Source organism: Littorina saxatilis, linkage group LG12, assembly GCF_037325665.1.
Source record: "Littorina saxatilis isolate snail1 linkage group LG12, US_GU_Lsax_2.0, whole genome shotgun sequence".
Taxonomy (NCBI): Eukaryota; Metazoa; Mollusca; class Gastropoda; order Littorinimorpha; family Littorinidae; genus Littorina; species Littorina saxatilis.
In genome coordinates, this window is record NC_090256.1 from 44,408,721 (window position 1) to 44,420,262 (window position 11,542).

Below are 11,542 nucleotides of genomic sequence, written 5' to 3' on the forward strand. Positions count from 1 at the left end.
ACACGCAAACACACTCACACAGACAGACAGACAGACAGACACACACACACACACACACACACACACACACACACACACAGACAGACAGACAGACAGACAGACAGACACACACACACACACACACACACACACACACACACACTCACTCACTCACAGACAGACAGACAGACAGACAGACACACACACACACACACACACACACACACACACACACACACACACACACACACATGAACTTCTCCTATTCTCCCCCCCCCCAACCCTCTACACACACGTCCCTCCTATCGACCGAGGGCCATAGAGAGTGTCCAGAACATACCCCGGAGTGTAATTCATATGATTTGCTGCTGGCGCGTCACACACGGGTAGCCTTTCTCACACTTCAACCAATGACAGCTCCAAGTGTGTGAGCGGAACAAGATATGTCGCTAAAATCCCACTCGAAAAAACCCACACACGAGTGTTTGTGAGAGCAGGGATGGCAAAAACTGAAATGTTTAACTCGCAAGCCGGGCGAATACTGACTACAAGAAAGTTACTAGCCCGCCAGAAATTTCGCTAGCCCGGTACATACCACAGTTTATGCATCTGGAGTGCTGATATGGCTTTGAAACTCGATAGTACAACCAAACGTGTTGCAATTGACAAGCCGGAATTGTCACTGGCCTCACGGGCGAGTTGCAAGGCGGTTTCAACAAGCTCGGTGGATTTTTACTCGCCCCTGGCGATCGGGTGGACAATGTGGATACCCCTGTGGGAGATTAAGCCCATGAACACAGAAGAGGAACAAGTCGCACGAAGCTAAATTACTACATTTAGTCAATCTGTCAAACTGACAGAATAAAATGAACAGAATGCATTTTTTTCTTCTCTCCAAAACATTATTGCTTTGTCCCCCGCGGCCATGCGCCAAGACAGCGATGAACACGTGCACGAAATATGCGTGCAGAAAGTGACAAGCCAGCTTACCACAGTAACGCATTGCGCTTCACAGGAAAGCCCGTACAGAAAGTGACAAGCAAGTATAGCATAGTAGCGCAAAGCGCTCAAGAAAGCGCGCTGTTCTCTATTCTGTTCAACTTTCTGAGAGTGTTGTTCATCCAAACATTATATATCTATGTATTTGGAATCGTGAAATGATAAAAGATCAAATACATTTTTGATCGATTACTTAAATTTAAATTTTAATTCGAATTTTTACAGATCTTTATTTCTTACCTCAGAAACTAATTCTAAAGCTGCAAAGCTGAAATGCAATCCCATAGTCAGGGCTTTGTCGAAGATTGCTTGATCAAAATGTCAATCAATTTGATTGAAAAATGAAGGGTTTGACTGTGCCACCTCAACTTTCACAAAAAGCCGGATATGATATGACGTCATTAGAGACATGCAAATATGAAATACAGGTATGAGAATATTATTCTCAGAAACCCTCATGCAAAGTTTCATGAAGATCGGTCAAGAAGTTTGCTCTGAATCGCTCTACACACACACACACACACACACACATCCCCCCGCGGGTTAGGGGGAAGAATTTACCCGATGCTCCCCAGCATGTCGTAAGAGGCGACTAACGGATTCTGTTTCTCTTTTTACCCTTGTTAAGTGTTTCTTGTATAGAATATAGTCAATTTTTGTAAAGATTTTAGTCAAGCAGTATGTAAGAAATGTTAAGTCCTTTGTACTGGAAACTTGCATTCTCCCAGTAAGGTAATATATTGTACTACGTTGCAAGCCCCTGGAGCAAATTTTTGATTAGTGCTTTTGTGAACAAGAAACAATTGACAAGTGGCTCTATCCCCTCTCCCCCCTTTCCCCGTCGCGATATAACCTTCGTGGTTGAAAACGACGTTAAACACCAAATAAAGAAAGAAAGAAGACACACACACACACACACACACACACACACACACACACACACACACACACCACCACCACCATCCCTCCCCCCCCCACACACACACCACCACCATCACCCTCGCCTCGATTCCACGTCTATGTTTAAACATTTACTAAAATAATGTAAAAAGAAGAAGAAGAAGAAGAAGATCACGTCTCAATAACAGTCCCGCACCGAGGAAGGAACTTGTCTGAGGACATAACAGTATTGCTATCGACAAGAAGTCTGCGAAAGTGCCGGGAAAACACCCACGAGGGTAATTATTGCGACGACGAGTGTAATTCACATGACGTCGAGTGCAACTGATATGATTGAAAGTGTGTGATTGGCGCGGCTAGCTTTCTAAGACCTAATTTCTAGCACGTCGATTCCGGGCATCTGAGTGCGCGGCGATCGCTGAGTGCAACTGATCTGTTAGCTTACAGGAAAGGAAGCGAGTCGCAGTTCCAGTGTCGACAATGAATGTGTGTTTTTCACGCGGAAGTTGCCGTTCACCGGTTTTACAAACGCAGCAATTTCATGCCTGAACGCATTCATGAATTGTACACTGAGATCGATAATATTACGCGAAATAAACATTAGCACTGTGTTGACTTGAATGTTGATTTTCGGTCGCGCAACACGAAACAGTAGGCTGTTGTAGTTGATGTAACTTGAATGTCTATTCCATATCTCTCGCCGCGCATAGCAAACACTGCAATACATGCAATGTGTTTAATGTGGGTAAATGAGGCTGTCTGTGTTGATATAACAGCATATTGTCGTGTCCACCATGTTATCATGGCTTCCAGTTTCTGGTCTCAAACTACGTGTCTGATCGAAATTTCAATCAATTTGATTGAAACTTGAATTTGTGACAGTGCCGCCTCAACCTTTGTAAAACGCCGGATATGACGTTATAAAAGACATTTATGGCAAAAATGAAAACATACACAAAAACCATGGCTGGGGATATTGTCTGGAAAAATGTGTATGTAAAGTGTAACTGAGATCCAGTTGTTTTCCGTGAAACGTTCTACACACGCACGCACGTAAGCACGCACACACACACACACACACATACGCATACACACACACACACTCACACACACACACACATACACACACACACACGCACACACACCCTGCTACACACACGGATAACACTGTTAGAGGGGGTGGGTGTGTGTGTGTCAGCATTCCAGCTTTCCTTTTCTCCCAGTCAACGACGAGTCAGCTTCAGCGTTGCTCTTCACAGGTGTTGGCTGTCCCTCTCATTGTTTGGACGCCAGTCACTCGCTGACACAGATTCCACGCGTCTCTTCCGATGATGATGGGGAGGCTTCTACATGGGTTTAAGACTGTCCCTCCAATTGGAGACCTACCAACAATCATCAACCTGGATTCTCAGAGTGATTTAATATTGTTTTGATGGATTCAATCTGCAGAAGTCACGTGTCAGTCTGCGTATTTCGTTGATTAAAAAATGCCACTCATGCTGTTGATTGTGGTCATGTGCCGATTGGAGGGGTTGGATTGACCTATTACACGTTTGCAGCCTGTGAGGATGTGCGTTATTGTCATGCCTACTGAATGAACCCTACTGACCGAATTCCTACTGAACGAAGAACTACATATAAAGAGAGAGAGAGAGAGAGAGAGAGAGAGAGAGAGAGAGAGAGAGAGAGAGAGAGAGAGAGAGAGAGAGAGAGAGAGAGAGAGAGAGAGAGAGGCTTGTAGGACTGAATTCCTACTGAACGAAGAACTACATATAAAGAGAGAGAGAGCGAGAGAGATGATGATAATTAGTTTTAACGTCCTCTCAGAACCAATTGGCCTATCTTGGGACAGGTAGAGTTGATATGCTTTATGGGGGGACGGGACACTGGACAGACATGCAAACAGAGAACACATATGATCGTGTTATAGATCTGGAAGTCTGTTGTTGCGATATTTCAAAATGGGGATGGAAGTAAAGATTTTGTTGGGGTTGTTGCCATAGTGTACGCGAAATATACAGGGTGACCCAAAAAAAAGAGTACCCAAACAAAACGTCATAAATTGAACAAAAATAAAGCAATCTTCATAAAATTTATTTACACACACAAGTAGCCTCTGCATGATTTCAACAGAAAATGTTAGCGTTCTAGCTTGTCTTTCAGGAAAGTTATGCTCATTCTACAGAACATGCTCCAAATGGCCTCCCCCGGATTTAAATCCCCCAGATTTCTATCTTTGGGGGTTCCTGAAAGACAACGTCTACAGGAACAACCCACAGACAATCGCAGAACTCAAGCGAGCCATCACAACAACCATTCGCGGAATCTCGCAACAGGAGTGTGTGCGGGTGATTGATAACTTTGCGCGGCGAGTTCAAGTTTGCCTGAATCGGCGCGGAGGCCATTTGGAGCATGTTCTGTAGAATGAGCATAACTTTCCTGAAAGACAAGCTAGAACGCTAACATTTTCTGTTGAAATCATGCAGAGGCTACTTGTGTGTGTAAATAAATTTTATGAAGATTGCTTTATTTTTGTTCAATTTATGACGTTTTGTTTGGGTACTCTTTTTTTGGGTCACCCTGTAGTTGGAGTGGAGCGGTTTTGTAGGCTTATTTGCTTTTTATTTATGTAAAATATTTTCAGACTTTTGGATAATGCCAAAATAATGTAATAAAGAACTGGCTGAATAAGTAAATAAATACGTAACTAGAAACATAAAAAGAATTATTAGCCAAATAAGAATATTAAATATAACTTGCTAAAATAATATATCAGAATGGGGAACTTAAGTTCAGGTAGGAGGGCGGTGTATGTGATTTAGCCTTGTTTGAATAGAGCTATATGATAGGTGTTGTAGGCGCTTTGGTTGTTGGGCGTGGGGGAGAGAGAGAGAGAGAGAGAGAGAGAGAGAGAGAGAGAGAGAGAGAGAGAGAGAGAGAGGAGAGAGAGAGAGAAGGGGAGAGAGAGAGAGAGAGAGAGAAGAGAGAGAGAGAGAGAGGGAGAGAGAGAGAGAGAGGCAGAGAGGGGGAGAAGTCTGAGTCTGAATGTTTTAATGAGTAGGCCTTGGGCCCTTTTCATGGAGATGAGCACATCTCAAGCACCAGCATACAAATGCACATAGTGAACAAAAACAAGAACATCCTACTAGTATCGCCCTGTTTCGTTTACGGATTATGGATTACGAATGGAAAGCGCCTTCATGACAAATGTAAAAAAACGTAGCAATAGCGGCTTACTAGTGCTTGAAAACAGCATGGTTAATTTAAACAATGATGGGATTCTAGTGTATTTTCGTGGAATATAATATTCTCTTAACTCAGCATATTTAGGGCATACTAAAACAAAGTGGACTTCATCTTCAACACTGCCACAACAAAATGGACAAGATAAATCAGCGGAGGTTGCATTTAAATTAAAGCGAAATCGATGCACTTTCAGAGGAGATACTCCCAATCTAAGTCTAATCAGAAGATTTCTAGCTTTAATATGTTTCAAATCACTTAAATAGTTGGATAATGTTAGGGTTGATTTGAAGGTTCTGTACAGAGAGAAACGTTCACTTCCTTGTACATTGTCAAGCCAGGTTTGCTTATAGGATGAAATAAGTGTTTCTTTAAATGCTGTTAGGAACGCCCTCTCATCGCCAACACCTTGGTTTTCCCATACTTCATCAAAACCGTACATGTACAGAGTGTAACAGATCGAGGAGGCCCATGTTTTCTTATTTTGTTCATGGAGATATTTCAGCATTTTATACGCCTTGCTCGGAAGGCGATGATGTGGCATCCTCAATATACGTAGCCAAAAACGAATGCATTTAACAAAGCTGTTTATAAACAAGGGGTACCTTCCCGTTTCTCCATAGACCATAGCATTTGGTGTTCTCATACTCGTATTCAAAAAACGTTTAAGTGCGAATAAATGAACTCTCTCTATAGGTGTATGGTCTGCTTCAACCCCCCAAACTTCGGCACCATATGACAGCATCGGTTGAATCTGTGCGTCGAAAAGCTTGAAAAAAATAGCTGGAGATCTGTCACCCAGTTGCCATAAACATTTTAGAATACCAATGACTCCCTTTTTCCCTTTTGCAGCAAAATCATTAAGAGTGTGAGAGAAGGACAGGCGTGTAGACAACCATACTCCTAAATACTTATACATGTTCAAAACGCTCATAGGATGTCCACCATACACCCATCTTTCTCGCAAGGCCAAGTGACCACCGTTCCGAAAAACAACAATATTAGATTTGTCTAAATTAACTTCAAGTCCAAGACGTCTAGACGAATCCCACAGAATGTTTAACTGATTCTGGAGCCCGCATACAGAATCTGAAATAAGAATAATATCATCTGCAAACATCAGAATGAGTATTTCCAAAAAGTCTGGAATAAGTTGAATACCATGTTTTCCCTTCTGGACAATATCATTAGCTAGCTCATTAATTAGTAGAGAAAACAAAACTGGACTACACATTTCTCCCTGTTTTAGACCCCTTGGGCACATAAAGGAGTCGAGTCCGAAAAATCACTTCCTGATCGCACTTTTGCTTTTACCACGTCATACATACAGCTGAGCGCCTGGTACATCTTTCCTTTAACTCCATTTTTCTTCAAAGTTTTCCACAACGTAGTTCTTACAACTGAATCAAAAGCTTCACGAAAGTCAATAAAAGCAACATACATCTTGTGTGTCAATAACTGTTTCTGTACCAAAGCTTGTAGTGTAAAAATATGATCAACGGTACTATAGCCTCTAGCCTATAGCAGAGAGGGGGAGAGAGAGGGAGAGAGAGATAGAGAGAGGGGGGGAGAGAGAGGGAGAGAGAGGGGGGAGAGAGAGAGATTCAGATTCAGATTCAAAACTTTAATACAAAGGGATAAAGGTTTTAGGCGATGCCTAATCTTCCAACCTGTCCCTTTTAGACATACATGACATTATACATTACAATTATATATTTATATAACATGTTTTAAACAGCCAAACGAATAACTAATCAACTAAGAATTTGTAATCAGGTTAAAACTAACAAAAACACTAGCTATAATAACGTGGTTCATGGATTAATAAAATGATGATTAAGATGTGATGCAGTAACAGTTATGATTTTAAAGTGTAGGGAGAGAATTATTTTTGACAAAGATATTTTCGAACATTTTTTTTTTAAAAGACGAAAGGGTTTGACATGTTTTATAGTACATTGGAAGTAAATTCCACACAAGCGATCCCGATCCCAGTAGGATAAACTAGATTTATACAAATCAATGCGTGGGAGCATTATGCAATTCTCATAATGAGAGAGAGAGAGAGAGAGAGAGAGAGAGAGAGAGAGAGAGAGAGAGAGAGAGAGAGAGAGAGAGAGAGAGAGAGAGAGAGAGAGAGAGAGAGAGAGAGAGAGAGAGAGAGAGAGAGAGAGAGAGAGAGAGAGAGAGAGAGAGAGAGAGAGAGAGAGAGAGAGAGAGAGAGAGAGAGAGAGAGAGAGAGAGAGAGAGAGGCATTCGGCCAGTTAGCATTCGGTCAATAGGGTTGGTCAATAGGGTTGACCCAGAAGGCATTCTGCATTCAGTCAGTAGGCATTCAGTCAGTAGGCATGGCATGGAATCCGGATGTGCGATTGTGCGTGGAACTGTTTTCACGAGAAGGACCTTGCCTTTAGTGTGCCCGCAACAGTGGCGGCTAGACCTGAGTTCGCACATCTTCGTTGACTGTCTTACATGTTGCCCCCGCATCACGCTAACTGGACAGAAAGAATTTTGCTCAACGAGGGGGTCACTAATGTCTTGTCTCGCGAGACACGTCAGGGTAGTTGTGTCCCCACACGTTGCTAGGTGACAGATTAACATTGTTCCTTCAAGGAAATAGCTTAACTTTCAGACACCGTTAAGAGAAATAATGTGTCTGCTTTTCTGTGCCTCTATGTCTCGCACGTGTGTGTGTGTGTGTGTGTGTGTGTGTGTGTGTGTGTGTGTGTGTGTGTGTGTGTGTGTGTTGTGTTTGTGTGTGTGTGTACATGCGCGTGTGTGTGTGTGTGTTGTGTTTGTGTTGTGTTCGTGTTGTGTGTGTGTGTGTGTGTGTGTGACTGTGTGTGTGTGTGTGTATGTGTATATGGATGTGTGTGTGTGTGTGTGTGTGTGTGTGTGTGTGTGTGTGTGTGTGTCTCTCTCTCTCTCTCGCTCTCTCTCTCTCTCTCTCTCTCTCTCTCTCTCTCGCTTTGGTGGTTGTAGGGGGTCGTTATGAAGAGGTGGTCGCCAGGGTAGATTCGATTGTACCATCAATTTCCCCGTATATAATAGTCATCCAAGTAAGACAACACATCGACAGATCTGGACTCAGTGGCGACACAATCTTCCATTACACCTGCCGCAGCTTATTATTGTTCCACATCACAGACAAAAGATAAACAAAATGTGACCGACAGTGCACAACAAATAAGCATCAACGAAGTCAGCTTTGTCGCCTCAAACAGGTAATCGTGGATAAAGCCTACATTTTACTTACATTATTTTGAATACTACCCCCCCTACCCCCCCCCCCCCCCAACTGCTATCATCCACAATCCCTAAATAATAATTATCTCCCGCTCGTAATGTAGGCTACTTATGCTTGTTTGTCTGCCTGCAACCTACGTAACGTTCTGATAGGTTTAACGATATATCTGGCTCGTAATGTAGGCTACTTATGCTTGTTTGTCTGTCTGCAACCTACGTAACGTTCTGATAGGTTTGACGATATATCTGGCTCGTAATGTAGGCTACTTATGCTTGTTTGTCTGTCTGCAACCTACGTAACGTTCTGATAGGTTTAACGATATATCTGGCTCGTAATGTAGGCTACTTATGCTTGTTTGTCTGACTGCAACCTACGAAACGTTCTGATAGGTTTAACGATATATCTGGCTCGTAATGTAGGCTACTTATGCTTGTTTGTCTGCCTGCAACCTACGTAACGTTCTGATAGGTTTAACGATATATCTGGCTCGTAATGTAGGCTACTTATGCTTGTTTGTCTGTCTGCAACCTACGTAACGTTCTGATAGGTTTGACGATATATCTGGCTCGTAATGTTGGCTACTTATGCTTGTTTGTCTGTCTGCAACCTACGTAACGTTCTGATAGGTTTAACGATATATCTGGCTCGCAATAAAAAAAAAATTATAGGCTACTTATGCTTGTTTGTCTGCCTGCAACCTACGTAACGTTCTGATAGGTTTAACGATATATCTGGCTCGTAATGTAGGCTACTTATGCTTGTTTGTCTGCCTGCAACCTACGTAACGTTCTGATATGTTTAACGATATATCTGGCTCGTAATGTAGGCTACTTATGCTTGTTTGTCTGCCTGCAGCCTACGTGACGTTCTGATAGGTTTAACGATATATCTGGCTCGTAATGTAGGCTACTTATGCTTGTTTGTCTGTCTGCAACCTACGAACGTTCTGATATGTTTAACGATATATCTGGCTCGTAATGTAGGCTACTTATGCTTGTTTGTCTGCATGCAACCTACGTAACGTTCTGATAGGTTTAACGATATATTTGGCTCGTAATGTAGGCTACTTATGCTTGTTTGTCTGCCTGCAACCTACGTAACGTTCTGATAGGTTTAACGATATATCTGGCTCGTAATGTAGGCTACTTATGCTTGTTTGTCTGCCTGCAACCTACGTAACGTTCTGATAGGTTTAACGATATATCTGGCTCGAAATGTAGGCTACATATGCTTGTTTGTCTGTCTGCAACCTACGTAACGTTCTGATAGGTTTAACGATATACATATCTGGCTCGTAATGTAGGCTACTTATGCTTGTTTGTCTGTCTGCAACCTACGTAACGTTCTGATAGGTTTAACGATATATCTGGCTCGTAAGGTAGGCTACTTACGCTTGTGTGTCTGTCTGCAACCTACGTCACGTTCTGATAGGTTTAACGATATATCTGGCTCGTAATGTAGGCTACTTATGCTTGTTTGTCTGCCTGCAACCTACGTAACGTTCTGATAGGTTTAACGATATATCTGGCTCGTAATGTAGGCTACTTATGCTTGTTTGTCTGTCTGCAACCTACGTAACGTTCTGATAGGTTTAACGATATACATATCTGGCTCGTAATGTAGGCTACTTATGCTTGTTTGTCTGCCTGCAACCTACGTAACGTTCTGATAGGTTTAACGATATATCTGGCTCGTAATGTAGGCTACTTATGCTTGTTTGTCTGTCTGCAACCTACGTAACGTTCTGATAGGTTTGACGATATATCTGGCTCGTAATGTAGGCTACTTATGCTTGTTTGTCTGTCTGCAACCTACGTAACGTTCTGATAGGTTTGACGATATATCTGGCTCGTAATGTAGGCTACTTATGCTTGTTTGTCTGTCTGCAACCTACGTAACGTTCTGATAGGTTTAACGAAATATCTGGCTCGTAATAGAAAACCTTGTCCACAGACGGAACGAGACAAACAAGCAAACAAGAAGGTATTCAGCTTTATGCTCTCTACTGCAATTGTTTTCCTTCATTGTCTAACACTGTTATTACCCACAACGCCTTAACGATCTCACCCGTTCATGATGGTCCTTTGTTTCTCCGTCCTTCACAATCTTTTGTAACCACCGAATGCGTTAAGAATATGTCTGCTATTCGTCAGGAGGCCATGCTCTCTTTGTGTGGCCGCAACCTTTGGTAACGGTGGACAACATTACTTTCTTTATTTCTTTATTTGGTGTTTAACGTCGTTTTCAACCACGAAGGTTATATCGCGACGGGGAAAGGGGGGAGATGGATAGAGCCACTTGTCAATTGTTTTTTGTTCACAAAAGCACCAATCAAAAATTTGCTCCAGGGGCTTGCAACGTAGTACTGGGAGAATGCAAGTTTCCAGTACAAAGGACTTAACATTTCTTACATACTGCTTGACTAAAATCTTTACAAAAATTGACTATATTCTATACAAGAAACACTTAACAAGGGTAAAAAAGAAACAGAATCCGTTAGTCGCCTCTTACGACATGCTGGGGAGCATCGGGTAAATTCTTCCCCCTAACCCGCGGGGGGTGGACATTAACTATCACCCCTTTTCAATAAGTTGATAATTATACTCCTTTGACGTCAAGTTTCATTACGTTCAACGTCCTCCTTCCTACCTCCCCCCCCCCTTCCCGCTCCGTAATTCCAGCGCGTGCTTCCGTCCACGGCTGCGTCGATTGGCCCTAACGAGGTGATTGTCTCGTGGCCGTGCGGTCTTTGTCCAGTGCCCGGTGGTGGGCAGACGGTCAGTTTGGCTGTAATTATTGTTTATTGTTTTTGCTGAGGCCGGAGAGCCGGTCAATATACCGCCGGACAGGCAAGGACTGGAGGTTGCTAATCAGTGCGCTGGACTGTGCATGGTGAGGTGGTGTGGTGGTGGTGGACCTTTGATGGCTGGGTTGCCTGATATTACTTTATGGGCAGAATATACCTGCGCTGTTTCAGCGGCACGGACGACGCACTGCATTTTATTTATGCCGCGATAGGGATTATGACAAGTACTTGGCCTGTTTTCCTTTCATGCAACGTGTAGCGGGCTGGTGCAGTGCGTCGTCGGTCCTGCTGAAGTTACATATATATGTTACAGGCATTAAGTGAAACCAGGCATTACGCGTAATGCCTGAAATGTTCAGGCATTACGC